The sequence below is a fragment of the Triturus cristatus genome, chromosome 10 (assembly GCF_964204655.1).
Source record: "Triturus cristatus chromosome 10, aTriCri1.1, whole genome shotgun sequence".
NCBI lineage: Eukaryota > Metazoa > Chordata > Amphibia > Caudata > Salamandridae > Triturus > Triturus cristatus.
In genome coordinates, this window is record NC_140593.1 from 687,660 (window position 1) to 714,788 (window position 27,129).

Here is a 27,129-nt window from a genome sequence, read left to right on the forward strand (position 1 = left end):
ATCAAGTATGTCTAGTATATAATTCAGAATTACCTAGTTAGTATCGAGTATTATGCTTAGTGACTAGTTCCCTAAATGGCCATCATTGTTTATTCATTAAATGTTAAATGTTAAATGTTTTAAATACGTTCTGCATACTGTGGTGTGAATGACTGTTCATTATTGTGTTTTATGGTATTAAACGTGTTCAAAATTAGGTATCAGATCAGTTCTCAATATGCCGCTCTTTTCAAAATTAAGACAGATCAAAACTAGAAAAGGGGTGCTCGAAGAAGCTGTTCCCATTCCTCCTAGGGACACTCCAGGGTACTTCATGTATCATAAACATGGCCTAGACGCCATATTATTTCTTGATTTATGGGTGGACTACACCAAGGAATTACCAGAAAATCAGAGGTGGCCCGCAGCGGGGACCTGGGATGCAGATTGCATCATGAAAGTAGAGGAAGAATTATGGAAAAAGAAGGCTAGACAGTCACAGAAAGATGCCATTGAATTATGGCGTAAAGAATCATATAGACGTACAGAAAAAGCGCTCAGACAGGAAGAGAAAAGTAAGGAGAATTCAAATAAAGTTCGAGAAAATGTATTAATTGAAGAAGGTACTCGAGTAAAGTCAGAACAAACAGACAGACAAAGAAATGCCCTTGTGAATGGTATGTATCCTCTTCTGGCCGAAGGATTACCTAAGGCTACTCCGGAGATACCAAAAGACTTGCCACCCCCATTGTTCCCGATAAAAGTACATCCCAAAGGGCATCCCAGAACCGCAGAAGATGTTTTTCTTTCCTCTTATTTAGACGACGCAGCTCCCGAGTATGCTAATGCTGCGCCACATAGACCGCCTGTTGAGGGGGTTCAACGCCAAGACCCTCCTCCGTCTGTACCCCTGCAACAGCAAACTCCGACACAAGTTCCGGCAAGCACATCTGTTTCTACATCTGTATCCACACCTATGGTTGCTATATCACGTTCAACGAATCCTTTCACATCCAGCACCCCAGGTGGTGCTACTGGAGGTACATCAAGCATTTTTTCCACGCCACCCAGAGCAAATAAACTTTCCTTTCAAGAATCAGTCCACCAACGTACGCCCAAACTAGTAACTCCCAACACGCTCAAGGAACTTCTAATAGATTGTAGATATGACCCTGTGCCCGGAAAAGGGGACGAAATGGTGCTGGCATCATTACGTATCAGACGAGCTGCAATATATTTAGGGAAAATACCAGGAATGACTGCACATTTAGAAAATATATATCACTTTGTTCAGTCAGGGCGAGACCCTGAGAGTATTAACAGAGCCATGGAGTACCAAAAAGTGGAAATACAGGGGGAACTGTTACGTTTCCTCATAAACTGTGTGATCAGAAATCAAGACCGACCAGGGGTAAATGTGGAAGAAATGCAAATTCTTACCACGTGGAGTAAGAATATATCAGAGGGGAGACATGATAAACGATCATGTATAGTAGCTATGTGCCGAAAGATCCGCAAAGAAATAGAACGAATACACGAAGAAAGATTAGCAGTAGACGAACCTGAACAAAGCGAGGACGAGGAAGAATTAGAACTGCCCACAGGACAGTTAGAAACCGTGGCCTATGTAGGTAGAGGAAGATCTTGCAATAATACTAGATGTTTTACTGATCCGATACGTCCGATACGTCCATATACTAGCAGAAAATTCCAAACTCCTATAATAAATTTAAGGTCCCCCGAACATTCATTCCAAGCCGCTGATAAATTACTCCGAGAACGAAGGGGTTATCATATACTCGATTCTATGGATGAACAAGAATTAGCCAGGTCAGCCGTACACTGGGTTGATAGTCCTGGAAAATATGGTGATGACACACTAGCGCATACGTTTTTGAACCTCGCCCCAGATGAACAGCGTTTAGCTGGTATCTATATGATTCAACAACTCCTTATATTATATAAAAGCCAACACTCCGATCCTGGTCCCTTACCTGATATATTGACTGAATTACTCACGAACAAATGGAGAGGTTCAGGTACTGAGTTAATTAGAGAAATACTAGAATCCAGAAAGCAGTACATTCTTTTTGTATGCCCCGAACATGTCTCACTGCCCATCAAGGAAAGAACGACGTATTACATGGATAGACAGAATCCCTTACGCGAAGTGCACCCGATAAAAGGTGAGGACAATCAGTTTAAACGTGTGTTTGTGTACACACCCATATCTAAAATAGAACTATTAGAAATGAAGAAAGTGGTACCCAGTCATGATAAAGACCCAGCGGGTTTCCACCGTGAAATTAAAGACATGTTACTCATGGGAGAATACACCTATCCCGACATTATGACAATATTGAAGGTATTAATGCCTGCTGGCATTTACGAAAAACTCAAGGAAAAGGATTGGGAGGTGGGAGACCAGAAGATAGATTGGACAGCATTAGAAAACAAAGAAAAAGCTCGAGGTCCAGGTTCAGGGCTTGGGGAAAAGACCAAAACACTACCAGGTTTACTAGTACAGGTACTGCCACGTTTGTTAACTACAAAAAAGGAAGACTGGGGTGCAATATCAGCCTGTAAACAAAAACCAGATGAAGACACTAGTGATTTCTATTCCCGATTTGAAAAATGTTTTGGTATAAATAGTGGAATAAAAGCAAGTAGCGAGTCGTATCCACATCTGTTTGTGACAAAATTGGTTGAAAATGCCTTGCCCCAAGTTAAGAATAGAGTATTGAAATTCGAGAGTACCTGGCAAGGTAACACTCCGTCACAAATGTTACAAATGCTACAGTACCATCACAATAGAATTAGAGAAGAACAAGAACATGAACATAGACGCATGAAAGACACGAAAATGAAAATGCTAGTTTCCCAGACAGTTCCAGCTGACGGTCATAAAAAGGGTATGACACAGTCCAGTGTTTCAGCAGGTCCTGTAAAAGGGACGTGCAACTATTGTAAACAGCCAGGTCATTATGTACACGATTGTCCCGTTTTAAAACATAATATCGCCATAGGTAAATGTAAATGTATGTGTCTTGTAAAGCGCACTGCTGCCCTGAGGCGTCGTGGCACTGTAGACCGCTGGGGAACCCGTCCTGGCTATCCCTGTGAGATGGTCCCTCCTGGGTATCTCCAAGGTGAAACCAGGCATCCCCGGCGAATGTGGGGGGCCGTTGTGGAGATGAGGCAAGCTAATGCCCAGAGTTGCCGAGTGTGTTCCTGGTTAGAGTAGGTACCGAGGCGAGAATTATCGAGTCCGTTTTGACCCTGGTCCACGACCCTGCCGCGTCGGGAATTGAACCCTGGTCCCTGGCCGATTCTCTGCTTGCGGATCTGCCGCCTCTAACCAGTGAGCCACACCTCTCCACACAGGTAACACAAAAGAAAGACCAAGACCACTTAGACAGGATCAGAATCAACAAGGAGCCCCGCAGCATGCACAGTCCATGCCAGCTCCGCAACAGTCTATGCCAGCTCCACCACCGCAGCCTATTGCTGCCACACAAACAACGACCCGACAGATGTATCAGACCGCACAGTATGACTACCCTGATTATCAACGATACTCATGAAACAGCCTAGAGAGGGAAGTTGGCTTACCCCTTATTGAGGTCCCTGTAGATCAAGAAGGACCTTATGTACACAGTGAACTATTAGGCCAAGATAGAAAATTTTTACTTGATACAGGGGCAAGCCGAACAACAATAAAACGTAGTGAAGTTCCAGGGGCACCCCTCTCAGGCACACAGAATATTTCCCTTGGCTTTTCAGGAAAACCTATCATTAACGAAGTATCACAGCCTCTTCCACTTACGATTGGTCCCTTGACACGAACTACAGATTTATTACTTACTAAATCATGTCAAGAAAACCTGTTAGGCATAAAAACTTTGAAAGCTCTAGGAGCTATAATATGTTGTTCTCCGGAAGGAGTAAGATTGTTTTTACGTGATTTCAAAGGGCACTACGTGTCCCGAGACATGGATCACCGACTGCAGACTTTACCCACACATTTATGGGCACAAGGCCCTACAGATGTTGGTTGCATGAACATTACACCATATCGAGTCACACTAAAGGCAGGAGTGGTACTACCACGAATGCGACAATACAAGTTACCCCCAGATGCTGTAGTGGCTTTACTGCAAATCATTGACGAGCTTATTACCCAAGGAGTGATTGTGGAAACCGACTCCAATGTATGTAATTCACCGATAATTCCGATTCTTAAACAAACTGATCCAACAGCCCCGCCAGTATACCGATTGGTTATTGATCTGCGCGAATTAAATAAATGTATTGTACCACAATACCCCGTAGTCCCAGACATTTCTTCATTACTGACAGCCATTGATTCCGAAGCAACATTCTTTACTGTAATTGATCTCAAGAATGCCTTCTTCAGCGTCCCGATAGATCCGGAAAGCCAATACTTGTTCGGATTTAGTTTAAATGGACGAAGCTTTAAATTCACACGCGCACCTCAAGGATTCACAGAAAGCCCCAGCATATATAGCCAAGCACTGAAACGAGAACTCAACAGTATCCACATGCCAGTCAACACTGCCCTGCTTCAATATGTCGATGATCTACTGATCACCGCTAGAAGTGAACCTGAATGTGAGAAAGCCTCACTGACGGTTTTACAATTTTTGGCCGAAAAGGGGCACAAGGTGTCCCCTTCTAAGCTGCAATTCTGTGTCCAGCGAGCTGTTTACCTTGGTCACTCGCTGTCCAAGGAGGGAAGGCAGCTTACATCAGATCGCATCCAGTTAATTGCTAATATGCCAATGCCCAAGACACAAAAGGAGGTACGGGCTTTCATAGGCCTCACTTCATATTGTAGGCAGTGGATCCCTCAGTATGCATTTCTAGCAAAACCACTCATTCAATTGACAACACAGGAGGCAGCCACATCGACTGTTCTCCCTTGGACTCAGGAACATACACAAGCTTTTGAAAGCCTAAAGAAAGCTTTATGTCAAGCACCTGTTTTAGCAACACCATGTTACAATAAACAGTTTACACTCTTTGTTACAGAACGCGAAGGTACTGCCTTGTCAGTACTCACACAGGAACAAGCAGGATCACACAAACCATGTGCTTATTTTTCTAGTACATTAGATCCCGTAGCTCAGGCTCTGCCTGCGTGCCTGAAATCAGTGGCAGCAACAGCTTTAGCAATCAGACAAAGCGATGCCATAGTACTAGGACACCAATTGACAGTACAAGTACCACATGCAGTAGAGGTTCTCTTGAACCGCACACAAACACAACACTTGACTATAGCACGACTCACTGGTTACGAATTAACATTGTTTCAGCCACATATAGAAATCAGACGTTGTAGTACATTGAATCCTGCCACACTGTTACCTGTAAATGGAACAGACCCACTTGCACATGATTGTATTGAAGTTATCACTATCACGACGAAACCCAGACAAGATTTGACAGACGTCCCATTGTCAGACCCAGACCTGACGTTGTATGTAGATGGTTCATGTATGAGAACAAATACAGGAGAGCTAGTGGCCGCTTACGCAGTCACAACGGACACTGAAGTCATTGAAACAAACCGCATAAATACCTTGTCCGCTCAAGCAGCAGAGCTCATCGCTCTGACACAAGCCTGTATTCAAGCCACAAATAAAAAAGTCAACATATACACTGATTCACGTTATGCATTCGGAGTTGTACATGACTTCGGCGTGCTGTGGCGAGAGAGAGGTTATTTAACTTCTCACGGTGCCCACATCCAGCACGGACCCCTCATTCATGCCTTATTAGATGCAATACATCTACCCACTGCAATATCAATTATGAAATGTAAAGCTCATACGAAAGTTACTGATATCATTTCTCAAGGCAATGATCTAGCTGACAGAACAGCTAAACAGACTGCTCAAACTCAAACATCCGACATGACAAAGACAATAGTCCCGACACCAACATATTGCATGACGGTTAAGGATCCCGCTCTTGACGTAATTGACATACAGACACATGCTACACCAGACGAAATAAAGAAATGGACTGAGTTAGGAGGGATCCAAACGGATCAAGGATGGATGACGAAGGAAAAATCTGTGTGGTTCCTTCCTGATTCAATGGTCCAAGTCGTTATTAACACTGTACATAGTCCAGCGCACCTAGGAGAAAAAGCTATGCTAGACAGCATTCAACACATTTGGTTTAACAAACATTTACGAGCAGCAGCTAAACAAAAAGTTCGTACCTGTATGATCTGTTGTCAGTTTAACCCAGGTAAAAGCATTCCCGTAGAACAGGGTGGATTTCAGCCTCCTGATCACCCTTTTGAAGTCCTCCAGATGGATTATATCCAGATGGAACGATGTCGAGGATTCAAATATGTTCTCGTAGTTGTTTGTGCTCTTTCCCGTTGGACAGAGGCATACCCGGTTTCAGATTACACTGCCCCGACTACTGCCAAACAGTTGGTTCGAGAATTCTTCCCACGGTACGGCTTACCACGTGTTGTCTACTCAGATAACGGCCAGCCGTTCGCATCCGAACTAATGAAACACGTTTCACTTTTGTTAGGCTATCAGTGGAAATTTCACTGTGTCCGACACCCCGAGGCAGCAGGTCTCGTGGAAAGACATAATCAGACCCTGAAAATTAGATTGTCCAAAATATGTAGAGAGAAAGGTGTCGACTGGGTAGTAGCGTTACCAGTTGCACTCTTTTACATGAGAATGGTAGCACACTCTCGAACAGGGCTATCCCCTTATGAAGTGATCTTTGGTAGACCACCAAATATGTGGGGGACGCCTATACCACGCAAAATAACTGATATTGACTGTAATATGCTGACAGATTACCTGGCTTCCTTAATGTCTGCACTACAATCTTGTCGTTCACAGGTAGCTGCAGCCTTTCCCGACAACACCGAGGTGAAACCCCATGACGTAATTCCTGGGGATTTGGTGTTAGTGAGGAACTTTGATCGAAAGTCTCAGCTGGATCCTAGGTGGAAATCACCTCAACTCGTACTGTTAACAACGAGGACAGCCGTGAAGATCGAAGGTCGAAAAGGCTGGATACATTCAAGTCATATCAAGAAATTTCATGGACTACCGTCCGATGTAAATGACACACCTCGCGTGTCTTCACCGATTGACTCAAAGCTTCCTTTGGTTGAACTGAATAACAAAGAACAATATAGACTAAAACTACGGTCTAACAAGTCAGGCAATTTGATTGTTTAAGTCCTCTCCAAGGTGAATCGGTCGAATTTGTCTCTGACATGTATCCCTTAGACCTGTATAGAGAAAGAAACAGAAGGATGAAGTTGAAACAACATGCGTACTGTAAATCACTGCGTAGTCATTGCACAGTGACGTTATTAATTTTGTTTTTCTTAAGTCTTTTAATAATTACTGCAAGTATATTGTTGCACATATATTATCCTATTTCTAGACATGTTTACAATGTTACTGCTGAACATTCTTTTAGTGAATTACCTCCGCATGAGTTGTCCTATAGATTTGCGCTGCGCAATAACACTTTTATTAGTATGTTACATCATTCCCATCAGGTTAGCAATGCTACAAATTGTTGGATATGTGGCCGACTCCCTCCCTATCACAACTATAAAGGAATTCTGCCTCTCTTTCCATACCCGTTCACACACAATGGCTCCTGTGGAGCATGGTTTAGTTTAATTAATTCTCTAGATTCGAATTCTGCAGTTTACCAGAATAACTGGGTATGGGGAAATCTGAACTTAGTTCTACTCAAAGTCTGCTACCCTAACAAGGAGGGACTTCCCAAAAGAACAGGAACTGATCTAGAAAATGAAGTATATGGATTAGGTAATTTTACGCTTAATCTCATGATCCTGAATGTCGAATCCGAAGCTACACCAATTCTGCCCGCCATGTCAGTATTTCCAGTTAAAGGTGAATTATGTGTAAGAAAGAATGGTTCCATACATATGGGCCATAGTAGATGCACCACTGTAATAGAATTCAGTGATCAAGGCAAGTCTACATTTAGAGCTTCCCGCCATTCCTACTTCATATGTGGTCAGACGGCATATATACGTTTGCCTCTAGATTGGGATGGTACCTGCTTCATCGGATTCCTTTTGCCACCTGTTTTTCTAGCTCCTCCTGATTATCATAGAAATACTCATTTAGTACACAATAGAGAACGGAGAGATCTCCCAATAGTCGATTACACTGAGACAGCATGGGAAAAATACACTGATTTCAATAAAGGTCTCTTTCCCTATATAGGTACAGTTACCAATAGTAAGCTGATACGTAGATTAACCAGAACCCTTGAAGCAGTAGTGAACGAAACTATTTCCGCCTTAGGCAATTAACCAGAAGAGCAGTCTGCTATGCGGATTGTTGTGCTTCAAAATCGTCTTGTCCTTGACGTCATACTGGCCGATAGGGGCGGAGCTTGTAGGGTCATCGGATCAAGCTGTTGCATTTTCATACCAGAAAATTCGCCATCTGTATATAAAGCCATAACTCGCCTTCATAAGATTGTAAGCCAGATACACCAGAATCCAGGCACCTGGACTTGGTCCGGTTGGTTTTGGAGTATATTGTCTACCTTTGGATGGAGGGTCCTATCCTTCCTAGGTATTGGCTTTCTCATATTATTCAGTTGCTGTCTATGCCTACAATGTGGACCAGCGATCTGTGGTCTGTGTGCCACATCGTGTATTCCACCACCAAGATTTCATTCATCACGGAAGAAGAAAGAAGAACAAATGATGCTATATGAACAGATCAACGGATTGATGAAGATTGATATCTCTTAAGGGCAAGTAGGGGACAAGGAGGGAATGTGGAAATATGGATTTTTATGATCAGTTATGTCCCCTATCTTGGACCCCAACGGTTTCATGTATAAATCATAAGTACATGTATGATCCCTCCAGTTCCAGTTATGAAGACGCAAACACATGTGTGTCCACCGCCAACATGTCCTCTTTCAGATCCGCCATGAATGGGCCGGATATTCCATTCCTAAGTATGAAAGGCCACCGGCTTTATATGGTTCATTCATGCCATTTTACAGTCCAGGCGAGTAGGCCCTGATTCTGCCATTAAGCCTTTTCCTGCCTTCTGCCTCTGAAAGCTCCAGTCTGAGCTCGCATCTGTATCCATGAACTTTGTCCTACTCCCTGCGCGGCTAACGGTGCCTGACACCAGCCTGTTGCCTGCCAAAAACTGTATTTCACCTTCGAAATTATCTGCTCCGCTCCGCATCCAATGCATTCCTGTCTAGTAGTTTAAGTAAACATTCTTCCAGCTACCAAGCAAAGGGCCCGGCTTCTCTGTCTTTATGCAAGTAATTCATAGCCCTGTTACTATGGAAGATTTCTGCCCTCGCATCTAGTGTAGACACTTAGACGCTTGTACACGCACTAACAGTCAGTATAGTCAGTATAGAATAAGATTCTACTCTAAGAGACCTCTCTTTTTGGATAACATAGTTCTTTAAACATAGGATGTTAGATATGATTTGGGATTAGGTTGACTTGACCCCCCAGACTCCCTGTCTCCACACGTAGAGCTAAATGTCAAGTCCCCTTCACCCCCTAGTTGCACGTCAATCACACGTCATGCTGCTGCGCGCACATCCCTGCCAAGTATTTCTGCTGACATAGCGAAATTCTTTCATGGAACCACCCTATTGTGACATCATACCTGATGACGTTCTTTAGTTACGTCCAGTTACACCCACTTTAGCTACGCATGTATGTTTTATCTTTACTATCAATTGTTACGCCTCCTGCATTTGCTTCACTGTAATGCCTATTGTATAAAAATGATTACTTGTCAATAAATTAGGGTCCTTCACTTCCTGAACCTTCGTGGTGATGGAATATGGAGCTCCTCAATTTGAATTGATCTTGGAATAAAGCCCGTTCCGAAACTCTAATACCACAGATTCTGCCTCTTATTTTTCTGAGCTATTATTATTAATTTCCTGCATCAAATTAAGTTCCGGTAATTAAATTATTTACCACAGTTTATAGGAACTACATGACAGGAGGCCAACTACACATATTGCCAGCGCACACACCACCATACAGATGCCAGTTCAGGCACATCAATCACACCACCTAGTAGCAGGTAAAATCTCTGGACTGGCATTTTGGTGACTGTGTGCGTTTAGTGACTTGCTTCTGATCACAGCACAAACACACTGCCACCCTAACGCCAGCCAATTCACAGAACCAGCCTGCACACACTGCCAGCCAAATGCCAGTCCATGCACAACACCATGCAAGAGACAGTACATACACACTCCTATCACATTTTTTAATAAACAAGAAAACCTAAGGAGATGAAAACCTAACTGTGACTGCAAACACAACCAGTCTGACTAAATACATCAAACAACCGCCGACCTTGAAATTGAACAAAAAATATATAACAATATAGACCAGTCAGTTCACTTTTGCTCTTACAGTTGCTCCCAAAACTTTAGTTGCATGTGGTACAATTAAAGCATAAAAGCATAAAGCCCAGGATCTGGAGGACTCTCGGACAGTGCATGCAACTCTCCTTATGCGTGTCTCATCAAACACAGACTCTGTATCTCTCACAGGGAACTTTTTTGGGAGTGTGGGAGAAAGTTAATAAAGAACATGGTGATCTTTGAATCTGGCCACATCCTCCACCACTCCAAATCTAGGAACTTTTGCCTGCCCAACTACAACAAGGCTGTCTATTACAGACTGCTGAAACTGAACTTGAATCTGGAGACAAATCCTTGAACACAACAAAAGTTAAAGTTTGTCAAATGAAACAAATGAACAGCCGAATTCTTACACCAAATGCATGACTTACCAAGAGCAAGGAATCGCTCCAACCTTCGATCTACTCTATTTCACCCAGGTGTTTATTGTAGTCCAAAATGCACAGAGTTTTGTGCACTTCAGCAACCTGACCCCAAATAATCACAGCCGAAGTACTTTCATCATGAATGGTTGTCAGCATATGGACATCTCTCCTGGCTGAAAATTTCAAAGCTAGAAGTTAATCAAAAAATACATTGTCCATAAACAACTGAAAGACATTCATAGACAAAACATTTTGAGTATTGGCTCTAAACCTTGTGACACCACTAAAGGCTGGTAATACCATGTTTGGGGCAACCAGATGTCCACACTTCCAATGGGAAGCCTTTCAGCATTGTGCTGTAATCCAGATTTCTCTTGCCGTTCTTTTGGAACATCAGTTTCCTCCTAAAATTGAGGTGATTCCTCCCCACTGATAGTGTTTTTATCATCCGATGATTCCTCTCGGATAGAAAATTCACTGACAGAATCTTGGAGTTCATCGTCTGCCTCAAATGCAGAGCCACTCTCAGAACTATAGTCAGAGGAAGATTCAAAAAGCAAACCAGCAACCTGCTGAGTGGTCAACCTGTGGTTAGCCATAATCCTTACTAATAAAAGTAACACAACAAATAAGTCAACAAAAACCAACACTGTGCAAAATAAGAAATAAGTGTAGCTTTATCAAACAGAAATTAAAACTACTGCCATTGAGTAATCTGGAAGGAAAAGTCAATCAATACAAAGCAAACACGCATTCTTAAAAATGATACTATGCCCTTGCCAGAGACAGCTAGAGTCAGGGTTAACTGCACCTCGTCTGCACAGACACAGCAAGCACCAAAGAAGTCCCTCTGGACAGGAAACAAACAGGCAGTATAGAACATGCACAAATCAATACATTATTTGGAAAGACAATCACACAAGGAGCTAAAGATTCAAACATCAGCACAGCAGTAAAACTAATTATACAAACAGGCCAAGGATATACATTAGATGGAAAGACTGCAAAATGAGTTACTTACCAACCACAACTCCACAAACTACAGATCTGCCAAAGCTGCACCAGCAAACACAATTCACCACAATAACCAAGGAAATGATTGGCTCTACAATAATAAAAAGAAAATTAAAACATAACAATGATAAAATATCAGTCAAAAGACACTTATATTTCCCTGAAAGAAGGCACGAAAAGCCATAAAAAAACACCACCAGATGGAAGTAAACCTTACTCCAGAAGCATACCACCATCAGCCATGTAACCTTATTCTCCGCTGCCTCAAGTATTACCACCCACCCTAAGACCCAACCCACTCAAAAAAGTCCTAAAACCAAACATATTTGTCCTCAAAGGGAGGATGGAATGAAAAATAATATGCCCCTCAAAAAGAGTGACCCATGCCCAAGGGAACATTCCCATACACAATCCCTGGTGTATAGTGGGCTCCATCACCCCTCAGAGGGCAGATATGACAAAAAATACTCCAAACTACAGAATGAAAACAAATATAGTCTCCAAGAATCACTCCCATTCAAAATGCAATCCCTGGTGTCTAGTGTGAATCCACCCCACAGAAGACTAATTGGCCTAAAAGTGGCTTATCTGCGCTTGGGGGTGGAATACAAAACAATGAAAGGTCCCCAAGGGAAGTGACCCTTCTACACACTATTGCTGATATCAATGTGGAAATCCCTTCTTTGAATGGGCCAATATACATATACATTCATCAAAAAATCCTGAGGAACTGAAAGTGTACTTGCTCATTTTTACTTTTTTTCTACGTGAACAATATTTTCCCTGGGGAGAAACCACTTTCGTTGCATTTTCACAAATTTTGGGGTTGTGTCCTGCACAATCACACTCTGTAAATGGATCTACACCTGCCCTTGATTGATGTGTAGCACCACCAATTACTAGGCGTGAATGGGTCAGTAAAATCGTGTCAATCTTCTCAAACAAGTATGTTTACTCTATAGAAATCGTATTTCTAAAGTGGTTGTCATACTGAGTTATCTATCTGCCTCACATCTCATTCTCTCTGGATCCCTCATACTGATGCTTTCACATCTGCCACAACTTGTCTTCCCTGGATCCCTCACACTGATGGTATGACACCTGCCCTGCATCTCTCCCTTCCTGGATCCCTCACAATAACATTATCACATCTGCTGCGCATCTCTTACTTCCTCGATACCTCAAACTGAAATTATCACATCTGGCCATAGCACTCACTCTCCTAGTTCCCTCACAATGATGTTCTCATATATGAACTGCATAGTTTGCTCCGTGGATCCCTTGCTTGATACCATGACATCTGCCTTCATCTCTTCCTCACTTTATCCCTCACACTGAAGTCAATATCTCATATGCCATGCATGTCTCCCTCACTAGATCCCTCACAATGATGTTATTACATCAGCCATGCATCTCTCACTCAATGGATCCCTCATACTGATGCAATCACATGTGCCACATGTCTTTTAATCCCTGGATCCCTCACACTGAAGTTATCTCATGTGCCCCACATCTCCTCCTTCCAGGATCCATTGCACTGATGCTTTCACATCTGCCTGCATCTTTCACTTCCTGGATCCCTCACACTGATGCTATCACATCTGCCCTGCATCTCCTCCTCCCTGGATCCCTCACACTGATGCTATCACATCTGCCCTGCATCTCCTCCTCCCTGGATCCCTCACACTGATGCTATCACATGTGCTCCCCGTCTGTACCTCCATGGATCTCTTGCTGTACCTCCATGGGCTCTCACATTGATGATATTACATGTGTCATGCATATTTTACTCTGTGGATATCTCACACTAATGTTATCAATGTGCCCTGTATTTCTTACTCCCTAGATCCCTCACATTATGTTTTCATATCTGCCCTGCATCTCTCACTTCCTGTATTCCTAAAATTGATGCTATCACACAGGCTCCATGTCTGTACCACCATGGATCCCTCATTATACCTCCATGGACCCTTGCACCGATGCTATCACATGTTCCATGGATCTCTAACTCCCTGCATCCCTCACACTGATGCTATCACATCTGCCCGCATCTCCTCTTTCCTGGATTTCTTGCACTGATGCTAACACGATTTCCTAACCCACTCCTGAGGCGGAAGCCAGGAGGTGGCGGTACGATTTCTTGTTTCTTCCTGGTTTTAAAAATTGTATTGGTGTCACTTAATTTGCTATGTTTTAATTGCGCACTGACAATACAAAGCTTACCGCCCTCATTACTCTGGTTGGGGCAGCAGCCATTCGCTCCTTCTTCTCACGCACAGCCGATTTGAACGCTGTAGCGTTTGTTTGTTTACTCGAGCGGCCGCCATTCCCACAGGCGTGCTCGCTGACCACGCCCCCTTGAGGCCACGCCCCCCTGCACAGCCTATAAAAACGCTGATCACTAGCGTTCACGTCGATTTCCTAACCCACTCCTGAGGCGGAAGCCGGGAGGTGGCGGTACAATTTCTTGTTTCTTCCTGGTTTTAAAAATTGTATTGGTGTCACTTAATTTGCTATGTTTTAATTGCGCACTGACAATACAAAGCTTACCGCCCTCATTACTCTGGTTGGGGCAGCAGCCATTCGCTCCTTCTTCTCACGCACAGCCGATTTGAACGCTGTAGCGTTTGTTTGTTTACTCGAGCGGCCGCCATTCCCACAGGCGTGCTCGCTGACCACGCCCCCTTGAGGCCACGCCCCCCTGCACAGCCTATAAAAACGCTGATCACTAGCGTTCACGTCGATTTCCTAACCCACTCCTGAGGCGGAAGCCGGGAGGTGGCGGTACGATTTCTTGTTTCTTCCTGGTTTTAAAAATTGTATTTGTGTCACTTAATTTGCTATGTTTTAATTGCGCACTGACAATACAAAGCTTACCGCCCTCATTACTCTGGTTGGGGCAGCAGCCATTCGCTCCTTCTTCTCACGCACAGCCGATTTGAACGCTGTAGCGTTTGTTTGTTTACTCGAGCGGCCGCCATTCCCACAGGCGTGCTCGCTGACCATGCCCCCTTGAGGCCACGCCCCCCTGCACAGCCTATATAAACGCTGATCACTAGCATTCACGTCGATTTCCTAACCCACTCCTGAGGCAGAAGCCGGGAGGTGGCGGTACGATTTCTTGTTTCTTCCTGGTTTTAAAAATTGTATTGGTGTCACTTAATTTGCTATGTTTTAATTGCGCACTGACAATACAAAGCTTACCGCCCTCATTACTCTGGTTGGGGCAGCAGCCATTCGCTCCTTCTTCTCACGCACAGCCGATTTGAACGCTGTAGCGTTTGTTTGTTTACTCGAGCGGCCGCCATTCCCACAGGCGTGCTCGCTGACCACGCCCCCTTGAGGCCACGCCCCCCTGCACAGCCTATAAAAACGCTGATCACTAGCGTTCACGTCGATTTCCTAACCCACTCCTGAGGCGGAAGCCGGGAGGTGGCGGTACAATTTCTTGTTTCTTCCTGGTTTTAAAAATTGTATTGGTGTCACTTAATTTGCTATGTTTTAATTGCGCACTGACAATACAAAGCTTACTGCCCTCATTACTCTGGTTGGGGCAGCAGCCATTCTCTCCTTCTTCTCACGCACAGCCGATTTGAACGCTGTAGCGTTTGTTTGTTTACTCGAGCGGCCGCCATTCCCACAGGCGTGCTCGCTGACCATGCCCCCTTGAGGCCACGCCCCCCTGCACAGCCTATATAAACGCTGATCACTAGCATTCACGTCGATTTCCTAACCCACTCCTGAGGCAGAAGCCGGGAGGTGGCGGTACGATTTCTTGTTTCTTCCTGGTTTTAAAAATTGTATTGGTGTCACTTAATTTGCTATGTTTTAATTGCGCACTGACAATACAAAGCTTACCGCCCTCATTACTCTGGTTGGGGCAGCAGCCATTCGCTCCTTCTTCTCACGCACAGCCGATTTGAACGCTGTAGCGTTTGTTTGTTTACTCGAGCGGCCGCCATTCCCACAGGCGTGCTCGCTGACCACGCCCCCTTGAGGCCACACCCCCCTCATTTAGATATGTGCATGCACAGGAAGCGCAGCGGACGAGCGCAGCGGGAGCGCCTAAGGCAAGCCCGTCTGCGCCCGTCCGCGCCAAGTCCGCGACAGGCGCAGGAAATTCTGTCCTAACTCCCCCCTTAGTAAGGTATCTGCCTAACGAATTATACCGCCTACGCAGGATGTACAATTGCAATTGAAAACCTGACATGAAGAACCTATATGGTCCCTTCAGCTGTAAATTCTGCCGTTGGTCCTCTGACAGCGACCCAGCTAAATCACCTACCTCCGTAACCAACTCCACGGATAACTCACCACACTTTAAAGGAGGGCTGATCAACGCTCGCTCCATGTGTCGGCACAGCCAAGACATAAGGGACCTTATCCAAAATGTAGATCTTGATTGCCTCCTGATTACTGAGACTTGGCTAACGGACGATAGTAACCCTGATCTAGCCATAGCCCTCCCCCAGGGCTTTTCCATCTTTAGGCAAGACAGACTGAAGGGAAGAGGTGGTGGTGTCGCTGTAGTACTCAAAAACAGCTTCAACTGCCACACGTTTAACTTAGACCCCCTAAAAGACATGGAAGGTCTTGGCTTCTCTATCAAACTTAACGACTCTTCGTCCTTCTCCGGAGGATTGATATATCGCCCCCCTGGTAATGCCACCAGATTCCTAGACTCTTTGAGTGACTCCTTGGCTCACCTCCTCCTCAGATATCCACATTTCACTCTCGTTGGGGACTTTAATCTACACCTTGAGTCCAAAACCGATGTACAAGTCAACAACTTTCTTCAGACCCTAGAAATCTTTAATCTCCATCAAAGAGTTAATCAGCCCACTCACTTACTAGGGCATACACTTGACGGGGTTTGCACTAACCTCTCCCCTCTAACAACCCTACCTCCTGTCCCTCAAATATGGACTGATCATAGCCTGATCCCGTTCCAAATTAAAACTTCACACGTGCTAACTACCAGTAAACCTAGCTCACACCCGGATAACCTCGTTAACTGGAAAAAGGTACAGGAAAACATCGACCTAAATCCCATCACCAATTCTCAGATTCCTAACTTTACCGGTCACGTCGAACATGACGCTAACCTTTTCCACAGTTGGATTCGTCAGGAAATTAAAGCTCGTGAACCTCCCAATCGTCCCCGAAGAAGAGATAAAAAATCTAAGACCAGAGCCCCCTGGTTCACCCCAGAGCTAGCAGTAGCCCATCTAGCTTGCAGAAAAGCTGAACGCAAATGGCATAGTATGTACTGCATGGCAGACAAACTTTCATATATCCAGCTGAGGAAAACCTATCATTCCAACATTAAAACAGCTAAAAAAATTTTTTATACAAACGCCATTAAAGAGTCCAAACATAAACAAAAAACATTGTTTTCAATTGTGAAGACGTTCACCCAGCCCAGAGCGTTACAACCTGAAATTCCACCATCCCAAGAGTTTTGTAACCAAATTGCCGACTTCTTCGAGGAGAAAATAGATGCCATCCAAAAAAAAATTCCTCCTCCCCAAGTAACACAGACCTTAAGCAAATCCACCCAGAAAGAAATCCCTGTTGGAAGTCTTAAAAACTTCACTCCAGTTAATTTAGATCAAACTAGAGAAATTATCTTGGCATGCAAATCTGGTTCACCCTCTGACCCCTGCCCCCCTAGAATACTCCATCAACTCATTGACGTGGTGAACCCAATTATTAACAAGATTGTTAATTCCTCTCTTAGCACTGGAATTGTACCTCGCCTGTGGAAACAGGGAATAGTCAAACCCCTGATGAAGAAATCTAACAAATCCCCCTCTGAACTTACTAATCTCCGCCCAATATCGCTCCTTCCAGCACTAGGAAAGATCACCGAACAAACGGTTTATAGAGAACTTAAAAGGTATCTTGTAGCACACAATGTACTCCATCCCCAACAATCAGGCTTTCGCCCCCATCACTCTACAGAAACTGCACTGATTGAGTTAACAGACTCTATAAAGCTGCTGCAGGATCAGAAGAAGAATGCCGTCCTCATTCTTTTAGACCTCACGGCAGCATTCGACACCATCTCGCACTCCATTCTGATTAGCAGACTGAAAGATATTGGTATCTCAGAGGTGGCTCTAGCTTGGATAACGTCCTTTCTAATGGACAGATCGCAAACGATCGCCCTAGGTCCTTTCCTCTCCAAAGAGAAGAGGGTCTCATCTGGAGTCCCTCAGGGCTCCACCCTGAGCCCTCTCCTCTTCAACATTTACCTAATTCCACTCATCTCTCTGATTGAGTCATTCGGCATACTCGTAACATGGTATGCCGATGATACGCAACTCATTGTGCCCCTAGAGGAACACTCGACTGAGGCGGAGCAGAACCTCAAATGCTGTCTGAAAGCTGTTTTTCATTGGATGGATCTAAACCATCTAAAATGTAATTCCAGCAAGACCGAGATCCTCCCTATGGGAAAAAATGTCAATTTTTGTCCTAGCCTATGGTGGCCTGAAGACTCAGCTGTTTCCCCCCAGACTGTAACAACTGCAAGGAACCTTGGAGTCCTGTTTGATACTGATCTGTCTTTCGACCAACACGTGAGGACTGTGGCCGGCCGTTGTTTCGGAATCATTAAATCTCTAAAAAAGTTTTTTGACTTTTTACCAATAGACTCTAGAAAAACCGTCGCAGTGTCCCTAGTTCTTGCTCGCTTGGACTACTGCAACGGTCTTCTGGCTGGCGCCAAGAAAGCTACACTTAAAAAACTCCAAAGTGTACTTCACTCTGCAGCCAGATTAGTCCTGAAGTTACCCAGAAAATCTTCAATATCCGCTGCTTTAAAATCTTTACATTGGCTCCCACTGCACAAAAGAATATTTTTCAAGATTCTTATTGTAGCATTTCGGGCATTTAATCACTCCGGCCCAAAATATCTTATCAAGCGTTTCCCTCACTACAACCCTAGCAGATCCCTGCGTTCCTCTAAGGACAATCTAATCCTTCCTACTAGGTTCTCTTTGAAAACCAAAGGTGGCAAAACCTTAAATCATCTTGCAACTAAAGCTTGGAACAGCATGCCCAAATTCCTGAGGTCCTTAACCCAAGAAAAACACTTCAGGAAAGCACTAAAAACTTGGATTTTTAATCTTCCCGATGACTACACCATGGCAGCCATCTAACTTTTCTACCTTTAGGAAGTTACTTGATCTTCTACCTGGAAATCAGCGCCAAGATGCTCCTTCCGGAGCGACCGTTGCGCTCTACAAATACCCCCACAAATTACAAATTACAAACACATGAGCCACACATTTCCCACTCCATGGATCTGTCGCACTCATGCTGTCACATGTGCCCAGTATCCCCTCATCCCCACATCTATCACTCCATGGATTCCTCACACTGATGCAATCACATTTTTCCCACATTTCTCACTCCCTGGATCTCTCACACTGACGCTATCACATCTGTCCCACATCACTCACTCCACATATCCCTCACACTCATGCAATCATACCTGCTCCACATCTGTTCCTCCTTGTATCCCTCACACTGATGCAAGACATATGCCCACATCTATTCTTCTCTGGATCCCTCACACTAATGCTATCAATTCTATTCCACATCTCTATTTCTGTTTCTATTTTCCTGGATTTATGTAGCGCATGGCTATCCAACGGGCCTTCTAGCACTGGTAAAGACCTCTGTTCTGGTGAAATATCGATATGTCCCTCAAATAGGTATGTTTTCAATAGCTTCTTAAAGATAATTTATGATTTCTACTTCCTAATATGAAAAGTAAGCTTATTCCAAAGCTTTAGAGCTGGAAATGAAAAAAAAGCTTTCTTGAATTTGGGCATAAGAAGAAGATTCTGACTCTTGGAGCGTAAAGTTCATTGGGGCATGTAGTGAGTGATCAGATGCTGAATGGGCAGGGGTCCTTTTCTGTGTAAAGCTTGGTGGACTGAGCAGAGAGACGTAAACTGTATTCTCTTCTGGATTGGCAGTAAATGAAGTGCATCTAAGGCCGGGGCTGCTGATGTGCACGTAGGAATTTCAAAAAGTGCCTTGCTGCTGAGTACTGAATTACCTACAGATGGTTGGTAACATATTTGGGTCTGCACAGATAGAGGGAGTTCCTGTAGTCTAAGTGTGAATTAATCAGACCTTCAACTACTATTCTGTGCAGTTGGATTGGGAGCCAACTCAAAAACATTCTTAAAGTGTGAAGAAGTCAAAAACAACAAGCTGCCAATTGTTTGGCCTGGAATTCCACAGATAGTCTTTCATCAATCGAGAATCCTAAACTCTTCACTGATGGAGCAGGAGCCTGGAGCAGTCCTAGGTCTTGTGGCCAATTGAGTTCATTCCAGAGTGAAGGCTTGTTTGCGATGACCAACACCTCTGTTTTATCTCCAGATTTAGATGGCTGTCGGACTTCCAGTTCGTAACATGCTTAAGGCATGCATTCAGCTGCTGTGAGGTGTTCCTTATGTCTGTACAAAGTGAAACGGCAGTCTGGGTGTTGTCTGCGTACGAGGCAAGGGCAAAACCATAAGTTTGTACAATTCCTGCCAGTGGACATACCTAAGCATTACCAAGGGTGGGACTCAAGGAGGTTCCCCAAGGTACTCCAGAATATAATGCATAATTTGCAGAGAGGAAGGACTCCTCCTGACCTTGAAAGCTTCTCAGCTCTGGAAAATGAGTTAGCCATTGAGGGAAATTCCATGTATTCCTGCGTCCTTCATTCTCTGAATGAGGACTGCGCGGGTTACTATGTCAAAGGCGGCACTAACATCAAGCAACATCATTGCGTCCAAACCTCCTTGATCATGAATTCCTAGTGGCGCTTTGGCTGCCACTAAGAGAGCTCTCTCAGTGCTACTGCCTGGCGCGGATCCGGTCTGAGTAGGGTACAGGATCAGGTTTGTTTCCAAGAAGGAAGATAGATATCTATTTACAAATATTTTGAGGATCTTGCTCTGCCCAGGAAGAAGTGATACAGGATGGCAGCCCTCCACTGGCGAAGAATTAGCGGTAGGTTTTTAAAAGAAGTTTCACTATTGCAGGTTTGCATGGCTGTGGAGCCATGCCGCTCTCCGACGAGCAATTTAGTAGGTCTGTTAGATCAGCCAACAAGATATTCCTTCTTTGTTTTTTAGGAGATCTGGAGGAGCTCTGTCTAGGGTAGAGCCTGGTTTCACTGTGTGGAGGATCTCCTTGGTTGTCTCACTTTGAAGCTTGGGAAAAGCTGTTGAAGTGTCGCTCACTGAGGCACCCGGGGTGTTAGTAGAGCATCAAGTGTTGTTAGTGGGAAGGGCAAGCCGGATATTGTTCACTTTACTTTAGAAAAACTCAACTAATGTGTCACACCACTCAGATGAACCTGTAGGGCCATTTTGAGTTTAAGCTTGCTTAATAAGGCTAATTACGACCTTAGATAGTTATTTTGGGGTATTTCCCCACTCCCTGGATCCCTTACACTGATGCAATACATCTGCCCGGATCTGTTCCTCCATGTTTCCTACACACTGATGTGATCACATGTTCCCGCATCTCTCACACACTGATGAATGACGTCGACCTTTCATTTTTTTCTTCTCTGATCTCCCGCATGAGCAAATATACAAATTCTCCCTGAGTCCGCAGGGTGTGTGATAATGTCAGATTTCCCCTTTGTCTCTTCCACGTTGATCTCTCACTCATCTCCTCCATCTCTTCCTCTCCAGGTCCCTTCCTCAGTGTGCAGTGAGAGTTGTCCTCCTGGATACCGTAAGGTCCCTCTAAAGGAGAAACCTGTCTGCTGCTATGACTGCACCCTCTGCTCAGAAGGAGAGATTACCAATAAGACTGGTAGGCAATAAAACACTACATGCCAAATAATGATCCTCTTCAAAGACCCAAATAAGAAGAATTACAACTTTTAAATCACTCACAATTGTAAGTTATCTTTGTGAATGACCCCCTTCATTTGCAAATATTTACTTTACATATTTTCATCATATCGGTCACATGGAAATAAAGTTATTTGAACAGACTGATGACATAATTTTAGGACTGGCCAAAGCTAGAATTAGTCCATAGTCATCAATTAAACCGCATCTCTGTTTCTCTCTTTGTTTCTCTCGCTCCCTCCATCCTCCCAACACAGAGCCAGCTTTGAGGTTGTGCGACTGGTACAGTCACACTTTTCGCCAAGGTCTAGGATGTACCCTCTGCATAGCAGTCTGAATGGAGATAAGAATATTTTGCAGAGATATGTGTTTGCACAGCATTTTTCATGGGGCATTCACAACAGAATGTACCTCTAGTGGTTAACGTACTAGAGGGAGTGATCTTAGATTATTCTGTCACAGCTTTGACTCATGATACAGTAGCATGGAGGGCGAATGTTCCTGCTGCACAGCACACCATGCGACATGCAGATCACAGATTATCATTTTATGTAGACAGCATTGTGGGTTATTGTTTTTATCACAAAAATCCTTCTGTTATTTGTTGTTCGTAAGTGACAATCCTTCAAATATAATGCATTGTGCTATGAAAGGCGTCCTTTGGATAGAAACTCAATCATGTGTTACATTCATGGGGTGGATTTACAAAGACTCTGTAATGCAAACCAAGTGCAAAGCATTGTTTTGGGGCTCACTTTCCAGCACAAATACTAAATTATGTTTGACATTAGCCCTAAGTAACACAAAGTAGCACTGTGCATTCTTTAGGAAAGCAGCGGAGGCATACCATGGGGGCACATGGACCTGCTCTCTACTCACCCATGAAGGGATTGATATAAAACAAAATGTGCATCCTTGAGCCAGGTCTAAAGTTGAAAAGATATATTTTTCTCCAAACCTCTCATACTTTACATATAGACTGCACAGTGTAACACACATACTCAATGGTGATGGGTTAACATTTGTCAAACATAGCATTCTATGCTGGAATGGTACCCTTTCAATATAAAATCTAAGATTTACATCACTCAAATTTCCTTACACAATGGTGGAGGTGTATACTCTGCCTCTCTTACCCTTTTTCTCTTTTCTCCAATTCTCTCTGTCTCCATCCCTGTCTCTCCATGTTTCACTTTCTCTCTTTTCCATCGTTTTTTCTCTCTCTTCCTACACCTAAACCATGGTTTTCTTCTCTCTCCTCCCTATGCTCCTTAGTTTCTCTTTCAATAGTTTGCCTTTCTCTTCATCATCTTTTATGGGGAATACTTACTACAAAATGGGAGGGGTCAAGAGAAGATTAGGGAGGGGTTAAGGGAAGCTCAAGGAGGGGGTTTAGAAAGGGACAAACGTTCACCCACAAAAGAGTAAGGCCATTGGCATTCACAAACTACACTTTAGAAGTTACTACAGCAGAAAAGGTCCAACATCAGTTCTAAATGTACTCCAGCTCAGACCTAGACCCCAACCCCCCAGAGGTACTGCAACAGTCCTACAGAAATAATAGAGGCAAGGACTTCAAATAACGCCAAACAGCAAATGATGATTGTTAGAAATGGGGGTCTCTAGTTGGCAGAGGTAGGTACCTTTGCCCAAGTAGGGGTCCTTGCTTCTAGTCAGGGTAAGGGGGCTACACTCCTAAAATAACCACTGCTCACCCCCTTGGTAGCTTGGCACTAGCGGGCAAGCTTATCTCAAAGGCAGTGTGTAAAACATTTGTGAACACATACAGTAATACAGTGAAAACACTAAAAATGGACACCACACCAGTTTAGAAAAATAAGAAATCTTTATCTAGACTTAACACAAGATCAAACGACAAAAATGCACAATATAGTATTCAAAAATATGACTTTCAGATGGTAGAAGTAGCTTCGTTCAATGTAGATGCTAAATGCAACACTTTACTCTCAAAATACCTTGGATGCGTAAAGCAACATAAACAAAAGGGTCGCAGGGAAGGTGATGCGTCAGTTCCTTGCTTCGGGGGAGGTGGCACACCTGGTCCTTACTGCAGCGCAGGGGAGACGTTGCGTCTGTTCCTTACCGGAGAGGAGGCGAAGCATCTGTTTCTTATTGTGTTCCGGTTACAATGCGACAAGATGGCGCCTCGATGGGATGATCCGGTGCAATGCGACAAAGTGGCGTCTTTGATGCGATGTGACAACTTGGATGCGATGCGTGCACGCCCGACGGCCGTGCAGCGAACTGGGTGGATTCTCGAGCCGCGACAGGCCCTGCGACTCTGTCAGAACCAGCTCTTCTCTTTCGCTGGTGGGTGACACAGGAGCAGAACGACGTAAGCTCCCAATTCCTCCTCCGAACTCCCCAGCCACGCACAGTCTTAAATGCGTAGCCAGAAAAGCCCCAAGGGGGAAAGGGGAATTGGACAGAGAAGAGAATGCACACACGTGTAGTCTTCCTTTCTTCTTCTTCTGCTTATGTTGTCTATTCTTTTCTTCTGCTCTACTGTTCTTGTATGCTGAAAAATAAATTACATGTAAATCACTCTCTGACTCGTCTTCTCCTTCTAACCTTATTCTCCTCATTCGCTTGATAACCCACCCAGGAGCTGTGTGCCTTTGCTTCTCTTCTAAGGCTACTTGTTCTTCTGTTATTAGTATTATTCACTGTAATATAATGGGCCTGTGTTATTGGTTATTCTTTCTCTTATCTCTAAACTCAATTTCTCTTCACTGGTGCTCACTTACAGGACAGAGAACTGAAGCCTCGTTAAGTATACTCTTTCTTCTTCACCTATGTGTATGTATATCTTATTATGTAACTTCTGCTGATTCGCTGTGGTATTATATTCTCTCACTTTTTGTTGTAATATGGATTCTACCTCATGCGTGTTTCCACTCTCTAGTTGTGTGAAAAACTGTTAGGAAACGGCATTTGCTTCAAACGAAAAAGCCGACGCCTCTCAATTCACGTCGAATAACCTAGTACTATTTTTGTTCAAGACTTGTGCTGACTCTAGACTCGCACTTGAAAATCTACTTCAGAAGAAACTGCGCTCTCGCCCTTAGGAAGCGGAGCTTCTGGCAAGCATGCGCTGTTACCAGTTTAACGGACCGCTTTTCGGGTAAATAGGAATTGTCTTACTAAGGATTGCTGACTGCACACGAACTCAAATATTTCCTCAGGAGCTTCTGGCAAGCATGCATTGTTACCAGTTGTAACGGACCGTTTCTCAGGTAAATTGGAATTGTCTTACTTAGGATAGCTGGCTGTACATGAACTCAAATATTTCCTCAGGACTCCTGCGACGCGTAGCTTCTTTTCCCTAAACTAATGCGACGCGTTGAAGACACCTCCTACTCCTCCTACAGTTCAGGTGAAGTGCGCAGCTCTCCGCGCGCCTCACCGGTAACTCTCCAATCTGCCAATCTGACTAGAGCGCTGACCCGTTTCCTATTATGGAACACACAGCCGCTATGTTGCAATCGCCCTTGCGCCCAATCTTTTTTACACAGTTTGGACAACACGGCAACCATCATTCCTTTCCTGATGTGAGACCTCTTAGTTGGGGACCTGACAGACACACTTCTCCGGTGATGCGACGGCAACCTCTGCGATGGCGGCACGCTTCTTCGTCGATGTGTCGGCAAACAGCTGCGGCGGGGGCACACTTCTTCGGCGATGCGACAGCAACAGCTGCGGCAGCGACACGCTTCTCCCTCGTTGAGTCACGCTTCCAGCTCCCAGTGCCACGCAGTCTCTAAAGGGCCCAAAACAACAGCAGGCACCTCTTTGCAGGTAGAATTCCCAGTAAGGAAATTCAGAGGGTGCTGGTGGTGAAGTCTCCAGCCCCCTGTCCCTCACAAACCAGACATGGAATACACAAACCTAACAGAGGCATACTGGATGGTTAGGCAAGAAAATACCTACTTTCTAAATGTGGTATTTTCAAACACAGAGGGGTCAATTCTGATCCGGGTCAGACAGCTCTCTGAGAGTTGTCCGTAGCCTTACCTTGTGACCGACTCATACCTGGAGCCGGTCCATCCGGGTGATGAAGTACGATGTGCATATTTGCATAACTGACACAAATCTGACCGACACGTAGGCTGTGATTCAAGCTTCATTCTCCGTCTGAGCCGTACCTCCGAATGCAGAACTGAGTCGCCCGGAAGCAGTATCCACAGCAGTTTCCGGCCAGACAAGTACGATGCGCAAATCGTATGCACCGGACCGGTCGCTACGTACAGCACATCACAGCATCTGGAAAAGAAGCATATCAGGTAAGATTCGCACCAGAACACAATCCACAGCTATGAGACGGACCAGCTAGCAACAGGTACGAGACGGAGCAACAAGCAGCGTGTACGAGATGAACACATCATGAATCCCATCGCGCAGGTCATACCAGTACTGTACATCTATGACCGGATCAGGAACAGATGCGGACGGCACAGAGGGTAAGTTAGACACCCACCACACAAACAAACAACACATATCCGCCAAATGTCACACACACCCAGAGGATCCATATCCTGGCCACTAGCAACAGGCCACCATAGGGTTTGCATGGCCAGCACCACTACCACCACCACTCATAGGGGGTATGTTGCCCATCACCACTGCCACCCCCACTCATAGGGCTTATGTTGCCCAGCACTCCTGCCACCCCCACTCATAGGGCTTATGTTGTCCATCACTCCTGCCACCCCCATCCATAGGGGACCTGTTGCACATCACCACTGCCACCCCCACTCATAGGGCTTATGTTGCCAAGCACTCCTGCCACCCCCACCCATAGGTGACCTATTGCCCATCACTACTGCCACCCCCACCCATAGGGCTTATGTTTCCAAGCACTCCTGCCACCCCCACCCATAGGGGACCTGTTGCCCATCACCACTGCCACCCCCACTCATAGGGCTTATGTTGCCAAGCACTCCTGCCATCCCCACCCATAGAGGACCTGTTGCCAATCACCACTGCCACCCCCACTCATAGGGCTTATGTTGCCAAGCACTCCTGCCACCCCCACCCATAGGTGACCTATTGCCCATCACTACTGCCACCCCCACCCATAGGGCTTATGTTTCCAAGCACTCCTGCCACCCCCACCCATAGGGGACCTGTTGCCCATCACCACTGCCACCCCCACTCATAGGGCTTATGTTGCCCATCACCCCTGCCACTCCACTCATAGGATGGGTGATGCACCACACATCCATCATACACCAACATTAGGTATGTCAGCAAAATACATCCGCCCTAACATCATGACAACAGTGTGTAGTCTGTGACAAATGCCCACAACAGTGACTATGACTTTGAACATACAATGTAACTACCATCACATGTGTGACCATAAACTGAGTGTGGCCTACGCA

The 27,129-nt window shown here is 44.7% G+C and overlaps 1 protein-coding gene across 1 annotated transcript in view; it reads left to right on the top strand.

Annotated features, from left to right (window-relative positions):
• The first annotated feature begins 21,565 nt into the window (after positions 1-21,565).
• Positions 21,566-27,129, top strand: part of LOC146788696 (vomeronasal type-2 receptor 26-like) — a 60,576-nt gene continuing 55,012 nt past the window's right edge. Inside the window, exon 1 of the mRNA XM_085630075.1 lies at positions 21,566-21,683. The gene's annotated coding sequence lies outside the window, so the exon portion shown is untranslated. The remainder of the gene's footprint in view (positions 21,684-27,129) is intronic.